Source organism: Gossypium hirsutum, chromosome A02 (genome assembly GCF_007990345.1).
Source record: "Gossypium hirsutum isolate 1008001.06 chromosome A02, Gossypium_hirsutum_v2.1, whole genome shotgun sequence".
In the NCBI taxonomy this organism is placed as follows: domain Eukaryota; kingdom Viridiplantae; phylum Streptophyta; class Magnoliopsida; order Malvales; family Malvaceae; genus Gossypium; species Gossypium hirsutum.
In genome coordinates, this window is record NC_053425.1 from 9,536,511 (window position 1) to 9,549,427 (window position 12,917).

General features: G+C 35.3%; 1 pseudogene; it reads right to left on the reverse strand.

Annotated features, from left to right (window-relative positions):
* Window positions 1–2,771: 2,771 nt before the first annotated feature.
* On the reverse strand, window positions 2,772–4,715 carry LOC121211031 (uncharacterized; annotated as a pseudogene).
* Between the last annotated feature and the right edge of the window lie 8,202 nt (window positions 4,716–12,917).

Genomic DNA, 12,917 nt, shown 5'->3' on the forward strand with positions numbered 1-12,917 from the left:
ATTTAATATAGGATCAATAGTAAAGTTGTAAATACTTGGGGATGGAGCTTGGACATTTAAACGAGGTAAGTTTTTTCAGCCGAATAAATTCGAATCTAAACTCTCTTTTTTTGAAAGGCTAAATTATTACGCTAATGAGATAGGTTTACTAATTAAATTGATGTTGACAAACTTACTCATTTTTCAATTTTCTTGTTTCCAAACATCGAAATATGTTTGTGATAAGATGAATCTAACTTATGAGAAAATTTTGGTGGGGAGAGAACAATAATAAATAAAAAAAACATCTTCTTAACTATGATAAGGTGTGCTCAAGCAAATCCTCAATAGAACTTGGCATAAGAAAGATGTAAACAATGAATGAAGCATTGTTAGCTAAACAGACATGGAGATTAGTCAACGAGGAAAGCTAACTTCTGAAAAAAACTTTAATAAAAAAATCCTGTGCCAAAGATAACATCCTTTAATGCCAGCCAAAAAAAGGGGATTCATGGACCTGGAAGAGCATTTTAATAGGTAAGGAAGTAAATGAAAATAATGCAAATCAACAACAGACGGAGTTCACAAAAAAATTACTAAGTCACAGATTTAATGTATTATCAGAGGCAAAATCAGATAAGTAGGTGATCAGGAGTTAATCAGTAGTAAATATTTGCTCGAGGATCTAGTTAAACCTAAATGGTTACACATGTGACATGGGAATTTCTCGATTAGAAAAAATTACTCTCAACTTCTTAATAACACACATTCTGTAGGTCTCAATGCTTTGAAGAGAATATAAAACTTTATATGAATGTTGAAAGTCTATTTTAAGGTGATTATCTTTTTACGGAAACTCATTAACAATGCCCTTCCTTGTGAACCAAAGTTGAAAAGGAGAATTCACGCTATTAATTCGAAGTATGTTATATGCCAAGGAGAAGAGGAGGACAAATCATCTGTTCTGAGAGGGTGATTTGGCTAGAGCAGTGTAATTTGGGTAGAGATTTGGCCTTTGTAAGGGAGGCACTAATTTAATATTTGTGAAAGGTTGGATCATACAAATGCTAGAAGTAGCTAGAGAAGGGGATCACGTCTTGAAATATAATATTACAGAGTTTGGTCATCACCTTATGGAAAATTTAGGGACTTAGAAACAAAGTTATTTATGAAGGAATCAACCTAAATCTGTTGACGATCATTAAGGAAGTGGAGGAGTACATCAAAATAATGGGGAAAGCTCAAATGGAATGGGATTAATCCAATCCAAGAAGGAAAAATATCAAAGGCTTGAAGGGTGGGGCAACGGATACTCACTCTTATCGCATCATAGTAGGATGCTATAGAAAAAAAAAAGGAAGTAATTGCATGGGTACTTCACATTAGAGACCCATATGAAAGATCTGTCAAGACGCATGAAGGAAGAATTCAACATAACAATGGCATGGTAAGGAAATTGTTAGTGCTAAGGATTGCCCTTGTCGTAACTGTTAAAAAAATATCACAAAATGATCCAACAAGGAAGATGACACGCTAAAGCGGACGAAAAGGAGAGCCCAACGATCCCAATCATGGTAATGTCTTTGTTTTTATTTTTTTACTTTTCTCTTTGTTCTTTGGTTAATGTATTAAAAAAATAGGGACAAATCTCAAATTTATGCAAGAGTTTTGATTAAATGTGTAACGCACAGGCTTTGATTTTGTGTAATTTTGTACATGAAATTTTCATTAGACTCAATTTTCGCAAATCACTAACATAATCATCAATATAGAACCATTTTAGGTTTCCGTACCACATACACAAATAATTATATTTATTTAATAAATAAATAAACTGATGTATTTTTAAAATGTATAAAATTGAACCAAATTAAAAAAATTATGTATATGACTAAATAACAATTAAAATATCATATATATAATTACACAAAATCAACATTCAAGTATCAACTTATATATTAAATTAAAGTTTATATGTTATTTTAAATTTTATCCCTTTAAATTAACAATTGAAATTGGAACGCTGGATTGATGATTCCATGAATTTTTTTAATTAAACTGAGTCATGTGATATTTTTTTAAAAAAATTAGTATAAAAAGCTTTTAAAAAACTCAAAAAATTAATTAAATTTCTAAATTTTTTTGTTTAATTACTAAACTTTTTGAAATTAAATATTTTAGTCACTCCCTTATTAGTTGTCCAATGAGTGAAAAGAAGCGAACATGGGCATTTTTATTGGTTTAATAATAAGTTTAACCGTCAATGTTTAAAAAATTTGTCATTTTAGTACATATTCTAAAAATTTTAATAAACTTAGTCCTCAACATTGACAAAATATATTTTAAATTTATTCCTTAATTTTTATAAGTTCCACTTGACTTTATATAAAAATTATAAAATAAAATTCTTTTAAAAATTAGAAGATTATAAAAAAGTAATGAAATTATAATAAAATAATATATAATATATAAATTAAATAAAATAGATAAAAATATAAAAGATATATAATACATAAAAATAAAACATTCAAATCTTGCTCAAATTATTTCTAATTTAATTTTCTTAAAAAATGTTTCCCATCAATTGTTGGTTTCTCATTCTAAAATCCAATGGCAACCACAATTCTCCACGAGGATGTTATGAACAGAAATTGAGAAGCCAAAAACGACAGAGAAAGAAGGGAAGGAAGAGAGAAATTCCAGAAAGTAGAGGAAGAGTTTGATAAGAAGGAAAAAGAATAAACAAGAGAGAGAGAATAATTCCTCAACAATTTTCATTAACCACTCAATGACCTCAGCCAAAAGCTGAACAACATATATAAGGAAAAATAATGGCAAAAAAAATTGTTGGATGAAACAATCCGTATTTTCGAGTCTTCTACAAGCCGTATCACTAAAGCAAAACAGATCATTTTGCTTGGTATTCATTTTGGCTTATATCAAATACCTCCACCTCAAAATGATCATTGTCCTCAAGGATCAAAGTGAGGAAAAGTGCCTGAATAATTTTCAATAGGATAACCATAAATACCCATTCTTCGATCAAGCATAGGGCATCCGTCAACACAAAGTTCATGACAGGAACATCAAACTTGAATTCAATGGGACATATATGATCGAAAAGTTCTAGCCCAACACTGCTGTCCATTGTGTCATTTGGATCAGTAACCTTATGCACTTTGGTAATTATGGTAGTAAATTTCACATCGTTATAAATTCGGTTTCCACGTGCCTCGCCTACAACTGGATTATATAAAAGGAATTGTTTCAACCTTTGAGAGTTGGCCCACATCTCGTCCCTGTCATCAGCAAGAAAGACGGTTTCATCATTGTTAAGCAAGCAAAACTATGATACAACCATTTCTGTAGTAACCTGCATAACTTCATTGAACCTAAAACCAAACTCCACATCTAATGAAAATCCATACATTTTCTCCAAAGCAGGACAACCATTACAAAACTCGTAAAGTGCAAGTAAAATGGGGAGAGGAAGAACATGACCCACAAGTGAATCATTAGGCTACATTTTATGCTACCTCCGCATATACTTGTTGGTAAGCTAATGTTATTGAAGAGAACAAAAAGTGCAGGAGAGGATCTAAATTAACCAAATCTGCACACCATCAACTTCTCATACAAAATTTCATGAAAGTCTAGGTTAATAGATTCCTTCTGCTGAAATCCTTATGGGATTTCTGCATCTTGGAGCCTAGGCCTTCTGCAAGATTATCATTCAAATAACCACGAAGCTAGTCAATGTTCAAAGACTTAAACCTTTTAGGAAATTCATATTCATCGTCACCCGAGGAGTATAATAAGCTATCCTCAAATTTGAATAATGGTTCTCTATGAGCTACATCAAAATTCTGCACCAAATCTAATAAGGCACAATATCGTTGAGCTTCAATCTTTCCTGACGAAATTAGCCCAATCAAAATTAACCCACAAAATTTATCTGACTCGCACACCAACTTCGAAAGATCCTTGCTTAAAAAGGGTTTGTAAAACTTTGAAATTTCCGTAGCAATAGATCCTTCATTAGCTGAAAGAGGGCCATAACAGAACAACCTGAACTCACAATTCCAAAATGATCCCCATATTATGAAAAAACTTGATTCAGTTGCCCACTGATATGTATCATCCCTACATTGTAACCTTAATTCTGATAACCTAATCACATCAATGAAGCATGGATTATCTAGATCATGAACCCAACACAACAATGGCACCCTTGGCTTACGCTCATCTCAAAGAAGCAATAAAATTTTGGAAGCCAAAACAAACTGAAACCCATCAGCTTTTGCTCTAAAAAATGCTAGGAACTGATCCTCATCAAATACAGCATATGGGTTCAACATCTCAATCTTAGCTAAACAAATTACATTACACTCATCATGCCTAAAATCAAATAACAAAACAACATCTGATCGGGCAACAACTAAAATCCTAGGATGCCAATTGAACTCAATACCAACCATTTATAATTCTCTGCACCACTCGAATCATCCCATAAAACTCTAAGTTTACTCATTTTAACATAGCCATTGAGTTTCTGACAATTAACATAAGAAACTAAATCAAACAAGAATAGTGCACCATTTTTTAACAAAACCACACTTGTTTTAGTTGTGTGGACTGCAACAATCATAGACAATAGATGTTGGAGCTAAGTGCAACAAATAGCAAGGTTCAACAATAAGCTTGCCGAGCAAGAATCGAGACTTGCGGCAGAAACAAAGAAGAAAAATGAAATAAATTTTAAGCAAAGCTAAAATAGAGAGTATATGGATGAAATCTTGATTGAATTCATTCATTTTTTTTAAAATGACATAAAGCCTATTTATACAAGCTTACAACTTGACAACTTAGTTGGAATACAACTAAGTTTCATCATTACATCCACTTAAAATAAATCACCACCTACTACCACTAACAAACTTAGTTGGAATACAACTAAGTTTTATCATTACATCCACTTAAAATAAATCACCACCTACTACCACTTAAAATAAATCACCACCTACTACCACTAACAAACTTAGTTGGAATACAACTAAGTTTTATCATTACATCCACTTAAAATAAATCACCACCTACTACCACTAACAAACTTAGTTGGAATACAACTAAGTTTCATCATTACATCCACTTAAAATAAATCACCACCTACTACCACTAACAAACTTAGTTGGAATACAACTAAGTTACATTATTACATCCAAATAATAATAATAATAGTAATAATAATAAAACATGTGATTGCTACATGCTAACCATTGCTTCAATACTCCTCCTTGGTTTGCATGGAGCAAACACCTAGCTTCCTTCTTAGACATTCGAACCTTGTGACATTAAGGGCTTTAGTCAAAATGTCTGCAAGTTGATCCTCAGAATTACAATGGATCAGCTTCACTTCCTGAGCTTGCTCCATTTCTCGAACAACATGCAACTTGATGCTGAAATGCTTTGTTCTTCCATGGAACACTGGATTTTTAGCAATTGCAACTGAAGATTGGTTGTCACAGAAGATCTCAGTAGCTTCCTTTTGATGCACTTTCAAATAAGCTAAGATTTTCCTTAGCCAAATGGCTTGGTTGACAGCACTTGCAGCTGCCACATATTCTGCTTCAGCAGTAGATTGAGCCACCAGACTTTGCTTCTTCGAGCTCCAGCAAAACATGGCTGAACCAAGGTTGAAAGCATACCCTGAGGTGCTTTTCATGTCATCTATCGAGCCAGCCCAGTCACTAACCAAGGTTGAAAGCATACCCTGAGGTGCTTTTCATGTCATCTATCGAGCCAGCCCAGTCACTATCAGTGTAGCCAACCAGCTTCAGATTTCCTTCCTTGCTTAGATATGTCAAAGGCACTTTGAGCTATGGTTTAAGGTACAGCAAGGAAGGAAATCTGAAGCTGAAAGCATACCCTGAGGTGCTTTTCATGTCATCTATCGAGCCAGCCCAGTCACTATCAGTGTAGCCAACCAGCTTCAGATTTCCTTCCTTGCTGTACCTTAAACCATAGCTCAAAGTGCCTTTGACATATCTAAGCACTCTCTTAGCAGCTTGTAAATGCTTTTTATTGCAACAATGCAAGAACCTTGAGAGCAATCCTACAGCATACATTATGTCTGGTCTAGTGGCAGTTAAATATAACAGACAACCAACTAGACTTCTGTAGGTTGTTTCACAAACCTTCTCAAAATCACCTTGGCTCGATAGTTTTTCTCCAACAGCAACAGGTGTTTTAGTTGCTTTACTGTTTTGCATGGAGAACTTGGTCAGAATCTTTGTGGCAAAGTTTCTCTGACTTAGAAATATCCCATTTTGTGCTTGAGTCACCTCCATTCCAAGGAAATAAGACATTTCCCCTAGATCAGACATTTCAAATACTTCTTGCATCTTTGTCTTGAAATCGACCAGCACTGCTCGATCTCCTCCTGTCACCAGCAGGTCATCAACATATAGGGATACAATAAGCTGTGTTTGTGTCCCTTGCTTCTTGACATACAATGTTGGCTCACTCTTACTTCGATCGAATCCCAAATTAGTCAAGTAGTCATCGATTCTGCTGTACCAGGCCCTTGGAGCCTGTTTTAAGCCATATAGGGCCTTCTTCAGTTTGTAGACCATATGCTCTCTGCCAGCTATCTCAAACCCTTGTGGTTGTTCAACATAGATCTCTTCATCTAAGAAACCATTCAGAAAGGCTGATTTCACATCGAGTTGATGGATCTTCCACTCGAGCTGTGCTGCTAAGGCAATCAGTAATCTGATGGTGTCTAGCCTGGCCACTGGTGCAAAGGTCTCCAGGTAGTCCAGGCCATACCTCTGACTGAACCCCTTGACAACTAGCCTTGCTTTCAGTTTGTTCAAGGTACCATCAGCATTTTGCTTGGCTTTGTACACCCATTTCACCCCAATTATCTTCCTTTTGACTGGCCTTTCAACTAATTCCCAGGTCTGGTTCTTCTCAATCATGCTAATCTCCTCAGCCATTGCCTGCTTCCACTCTTGCTGAGCTTCAGCCTCTTCAAAATTGCTTGGTTCAGCTATGGCTAAATGAGCTCTTTCATAAATCTCAGTCAATGGTCTTGTTCCTCTAACTGGTTCATCATCAATGTCCATTTCAGGAACATTTTGATCTGGCTCAGCTTGATCTGCTGTAAGTCCTTCTGAAACTTCCTCAGGTTCATGTTTTTCCCAGTTCCAACATGACTTTTCATCAAATACCACATCCCTACTGACTGACACTTTCTTTGTTGAAGGATCCAAGATCCTATAGCCCTTCTTAAAGTGCTGTAGCCCACCAAAATACCAGGTCGAGCCCTTTCAGACAATTTGTCCCTTTTGACAGCAGGTACATGAGCATAATAGATGCATCCAAAGACCTTCAGATGAGCCAGTGATGGCTTGAATCCAAACCAGGCTTCGAATGGAGTCTTCTGATCCAAGGCCTTGGTTGGAAGCCTATTTTGAATGTAGTTTGCAGTGTTAACTGCCTCTGCCCATAGTGCTTTAGGCAGATTCTTCTGAATCATCAAGCACCTGGCCATATCCATCAAACTCCTATTCTTCCTTTCACTTACACCATTTTGCTGAGGTGTATATGTGTTGGTAAGTTGATGTTTGATGCCTGCCTTATCACAGAAGGCTTGGAACTTAGCTGAGGTGTACTCAGTCCCATTATCAGACCTTATGGACTTCAACTTGCAACCTGTTTCAGTCTCAGCAGCAGTCTTGAACTTCCAAAACACTGAGGCCGCCTCTGATTTCTGTTTTAGGAAGTAAAGCCAGCAATATCTTGAAAAATCATCAATGAACAGTATGAAGTACCTGTTTCCACTTAATGACTCAGTCCTCATAGGGCCACACACATCAGTGTGCACCAGTTGGAGTTTTTCAGAGGCTCTCCAGGTTTGATTCGAGGGAAATGGGAGTCTGGCCTGCTTTCCTAGCTGACACACTTCACACACATCATCACGATCCACTGAGTTGATGAAGTTTTCAGCCAAGTCCTCTCTGACCATTCGAGCCATCGATCTGAAGTTGGCATGTCCCAGTCTTTGATGCCAAAGCTTGGATTCATCTGATGTGACTGTGTAGGCAATGTCTGACTCTCTGGTCCAGTCAACTACAAAGCTCTTATTAGCCATAGGAACTGCCATCAGCTTGGATCCACTTGGATCATTGATTTGGCATTGGTTGTCTTTGAACACAACAGAATAACCTTTCTCCAGCAACTAAGCTATGCTGAGCAGGTTTCTGTCAATTTCAGGCACCAAAAGCACATTTGAAATCACTTTGGCACCTGTGGGGGTGCATATCAGCACATCACCCTTGCCTTCAGCTTGAATAAAATGTCCATTTCCTATCTTGACTTTAGTTCTGCAGCTTCTGTCTAAAAACTTGAAGATTGCAGCATCAGGTGTCATGTGGTTGGTTCATCCACTGTCTAGAAGCCAACCAGATGAGAACCTTTCTTGAGCAGCTGAGCATAACACAGCAAAGACTTGCTCCTCTTGGTCACTGTCCTCCTTAGCTACTCGAGCCTCAGCTTTCTTCTGTTGAAACTGACTCTGCCTTGATTTGGCCTTGCTCTTGCAGACTCCCTCAACATGACCCTTCTTTTTACAATGCTGACATACAGCATCTGGATTGAACCAGCATTTTTCTTTTGGATGACCAGCCCTTCTGCAGTGCTTGCAAGTCTGACCCTCTTTTCTTGCAACATCAGTCCTTGACTTGTCTCTCCAGGCCTTCTTGCCTTTGTAGGCAGTGTTTGTTCTTGCCTGAAAGGCACCTTCTTGATGCTCCTCCAGTCTGCTTGCTCTTCTTTGCTCTTGAGCATATAAAGCATTGATCAACTCTGTCAGGGAGATGGTGTACAGGTCCCTTGAGTCCTCGAGAGATGAGATTTTTGCCTCATACCTCTCAGGCAGAGTTGCAATAACCTTCTCCACTATCCTAGCTTCCTTGAGCTGCTCTCCAAGGAGCCTTATGCTGTTAACCACAGCCATAATCCTGTCAGAGTACTGCTTGATAGTTTCTTCTTCCTTCATCTTCAAATTCTCGAAATCTCTCCTTAAGTTCAGCAACTGTTGCTGCCTTGTCCTCTCTGTCCCTTGAAACTCCTCTTGCAACTTGTCCCAGGCTTGTTTTGGTGATTCACAGGCCATAATCCTTGTGAAAATCACATCTGACACTGAGTTCTGGATGCAAGACATGGCTTTGTGCCTCTTGGTCCTCTCATCAGCATGCTGCCTGATTTGAGCCACTGTTGGATTGCCTCTAAGTGGCTCTGGTTCAACATCTGAGTTGACTACCTCCCACAGATCGAAAGCTTGTAGGTAGGTCTTCATTTTAACCACTCATATGTGGTAACCTTCTCCATTGAAGACTTGAGGTGCATCTGGTGAAAAGCTTGATGAAGCCATGAATTTGTATAACAGATCCCTTAAGAAATAGGCTCTTGATACCAATTGTTGGAGCTAAGTGCAACAAATAGCAAGGTTCAACAATAAGCTTGCCGAGCAAGAATCGAGACTTGCGGCAGAAACAAAGAAGAAAAATGAAATAAATTTTAAGCAAAGCTAAAATAGAGAGTATATGGATGAAATCTTGATTGAATTCATTCATTTTTTTTAAAATGGCATAAAGCCTATTTATACAAGCTTACAACTTGACAACTTAGTTGGAATACAACTAAGTTTCATCATTACATCCACTTAAAATAAATCACCACCTACTACCACTAACAAACTTAGTTGGAATACAACTAAGTTTTATCATTACATCCACTTAAAATAAATCACCACCTACTACCACTAACAAACTTAGTTGGAATACAACTAAGTTTCATCATTACATCCACTTAAAATAAATCACCACCTACTACCACTAACAAACTTAGTTGGAATACAACTAAGTTACATTATTACATCCAAATAATAATAATAATAGTAATAATAATAAAACATGTGATTGCTACATGCTAACCATTGCTTCAATAATAGAGGAGCTCTTGAATAGCTCACTTCCTGAAATCCCGTCGAAATCATCAACTGGATCGTTTGCTATTGGCAGTCTACTGAAAGAATATTCATTCGGAGGAGCCTTACCCATCACTGAACATCTATCATTTGTCCTAATTATAGCTTGTCTCACTCGTGACCCTAACTTTTTTGTGTAGTTGAAACAACCGAAATACCATCACTAGGTTCACCATGTTCCTGTATCGGATGAACCTTGAATATCGGCTCTGATTGAAGCGCTTGAATTTCGACTTGCACAGACGAACCTTCTACCTTCATAGTCGATGCATGAAAAAGAACAACAATTGCGCAGACATGATGGAGCTTGTTCTTAAGAATCGTATCGTACTCATCCGTGTCACTCAGTACCGTCTGTGTCAAACCGGACAACGGAGAACTAGAATTATCAAGCCTTTTAACCTCCACCATACCACCATCCACATCATTATTTTTAGATTTGGAAACTTGCATTTGGGGTATCGCCAAATACGGCACCAATCACATTCTTGCCCCCACATGTTCCCTAGATCACCGCACCAGCATCATAAAATTGTATATCAAGCTGGCAACAATCATCATAAATATTATGACCCTGTGGAGAAATTCTAGCTAAGATAGCCTACAAGTGTCCTTCAAATTGGATCAAGACTTGAAAGCCAGTCGACATTTGAAATGTGACAATCTTTTTCATAGATTCATGGGGTGAGAAAACTTGGTAGAGCGCTTCCATAATAATAAGAAAAAGCATACGATAGATTGTGATTAGGAGGGTCCAATTCGGCTCATCACTAGCCATGGAGGACCGGGTGAAGCTCTGATACCTTTGTTATGAACAGAAATCGAGAAGCCAAAAACGAAAGAGAAAGAAGGAAAGGAAGAAAGAAATTCCAAAGAGGAGAGGAAGAGTTTAAGAAGAAGGAAGAAGAATAGACAAGAGAGAAAGAGAGAGAGAGGGAGAGAATAATTCCTTAACAATTTTCATTAACCACCTTAGCCAAAAGCAAAAAAAAACATATATAAAGAAAGATAACAACAAAATTAACAGCAAAAAGAAAATAAAAAGTAAAAGAAAATTGTTGGATGAAACGCTCTGTATCATTGAGTCTTCTGTGCGCCGTATCACTAAAGCAAAACACATCATTTTGCTTGGTATTCATTTTGGCTCGTATTACATGACAGGCTAGCTCAAAATCTTGAAATGCGGGAAACAGTTGATCATCAATACCGAGAAGATCAATTGGACAGTGGTCGTTGATAGATTGAGGAGTGCAGTGGAAGTTGATTTGAGCTTGGGTATGATGAACCAGTTGGGTCTATATTGCAAAAACAAATTAAGCTTAAGGAATTCAAGACTGGCAATTCTTCTTCTTTCGTTACGCCAGCGCCTAGTTTGATTCTGGTATTTGGATTTTTTTTTTGGAAGGATTGCGAGGGGATGCCCTTTTTAAAAATTTGCACCCCACGATGCAATGTTGCTTTTAAAGTATATTTTGTAAATATTTAAGGTTAAATTTACAAAATTTTTAAAATTAAAAATTATCATTTTGTAAATGTTGAGGGCTAAATTTATTGTGTTTTTTTTATATTTAAAATCAAATTGATAGAAGGTTTAAATATTAGATGGCTAAATTTGTTAATAGATCAATAAAAAAATCCCATGGCAGCTACCCGTCATTCATCTAACGACAACTAACAGGAGAGTGGTTAAAATATTTAATTTCAAAAAGTTTAATGGCTAAATCGAAAAAGTTAATAGTTGAATGACTAAAATATAACAAAGTCAATAGTTTAGTGATTATTTTTGTACTTTACCCTTATAAAAATTCATAAAAACTTATATAAATTTCTAATAAATTATAATTCTTTTTAATTTTTTAAAAAATTATAAAATGTATATAAATTATCAAAAAGATCATTTATCGGTTCCTCGTTTTAAAAATTAAACCCCTAAAATTAGAATAAACACGTGACATCAGACTAACTGTTGGATAATGAGAAAAGTTGTCAGGATATTTCATACTTAACATATATTAATATTTGCAATCGTTGAATAATAAAATTTTGATTTTATAGTATCTAACCATACCAAAAACATTTTATAGCATATTGTAATTAATAAACAATTTTTAACTTTTCAAAATCCAAATTATTATATTCTACTTAAAATTTTTGAGATTTAAAAAAAAAACAAAGGTTATCAATAAAATCAGGGCCTGTAATTGTCCTTTTATCAATAATTTTTTTAATATATTTTATATTTTCTCAATTAATTTTAACAATTAATGTGGTTATAGACAAAAATTATTATTGAAGGGATTTAATTAATTTATTTTTGTTAACAAGGGCACAAATGGGTGCCAATTAAATCAAGAAATTTTTTTGAACAATCTCATTATATGTTCTAATTATATATGTTCTTTTTAATACAATATTTAAAACTATTCATAACCCTTTCTTAACTAATAAATAGGAGGATAATATACTTTAGCACACTCGAAACGATGTCCTCCTGCATTAACAACAATATCCATACCAATCGAGTTAAGACTCAACCGACAAATAAATCAAGAAACTTAATTAATTCTGTTTTTGTTTTTTAAGAGATTTTTATATCCATAAACCTTTAAAAAATATATTCAAGTATTTAATTTAAAATTACGTGCAAATCACCTAATATATATACATATAAATATCAATTGTCACTATACTTCTCTGAATATTATTAAAAAACCTTATAATCTAAAAAACCTTATAATCTCATATTTAATCGTAACCTTACAATATTATAATTAATATTTTTATTTATTTGATCTAACATACGTATAATATTAACCGATGGGTAATTATATTAAAAAGATAAAACAAATTTTAATTATAAAAAAATTATATAACACTAAATTCTTAA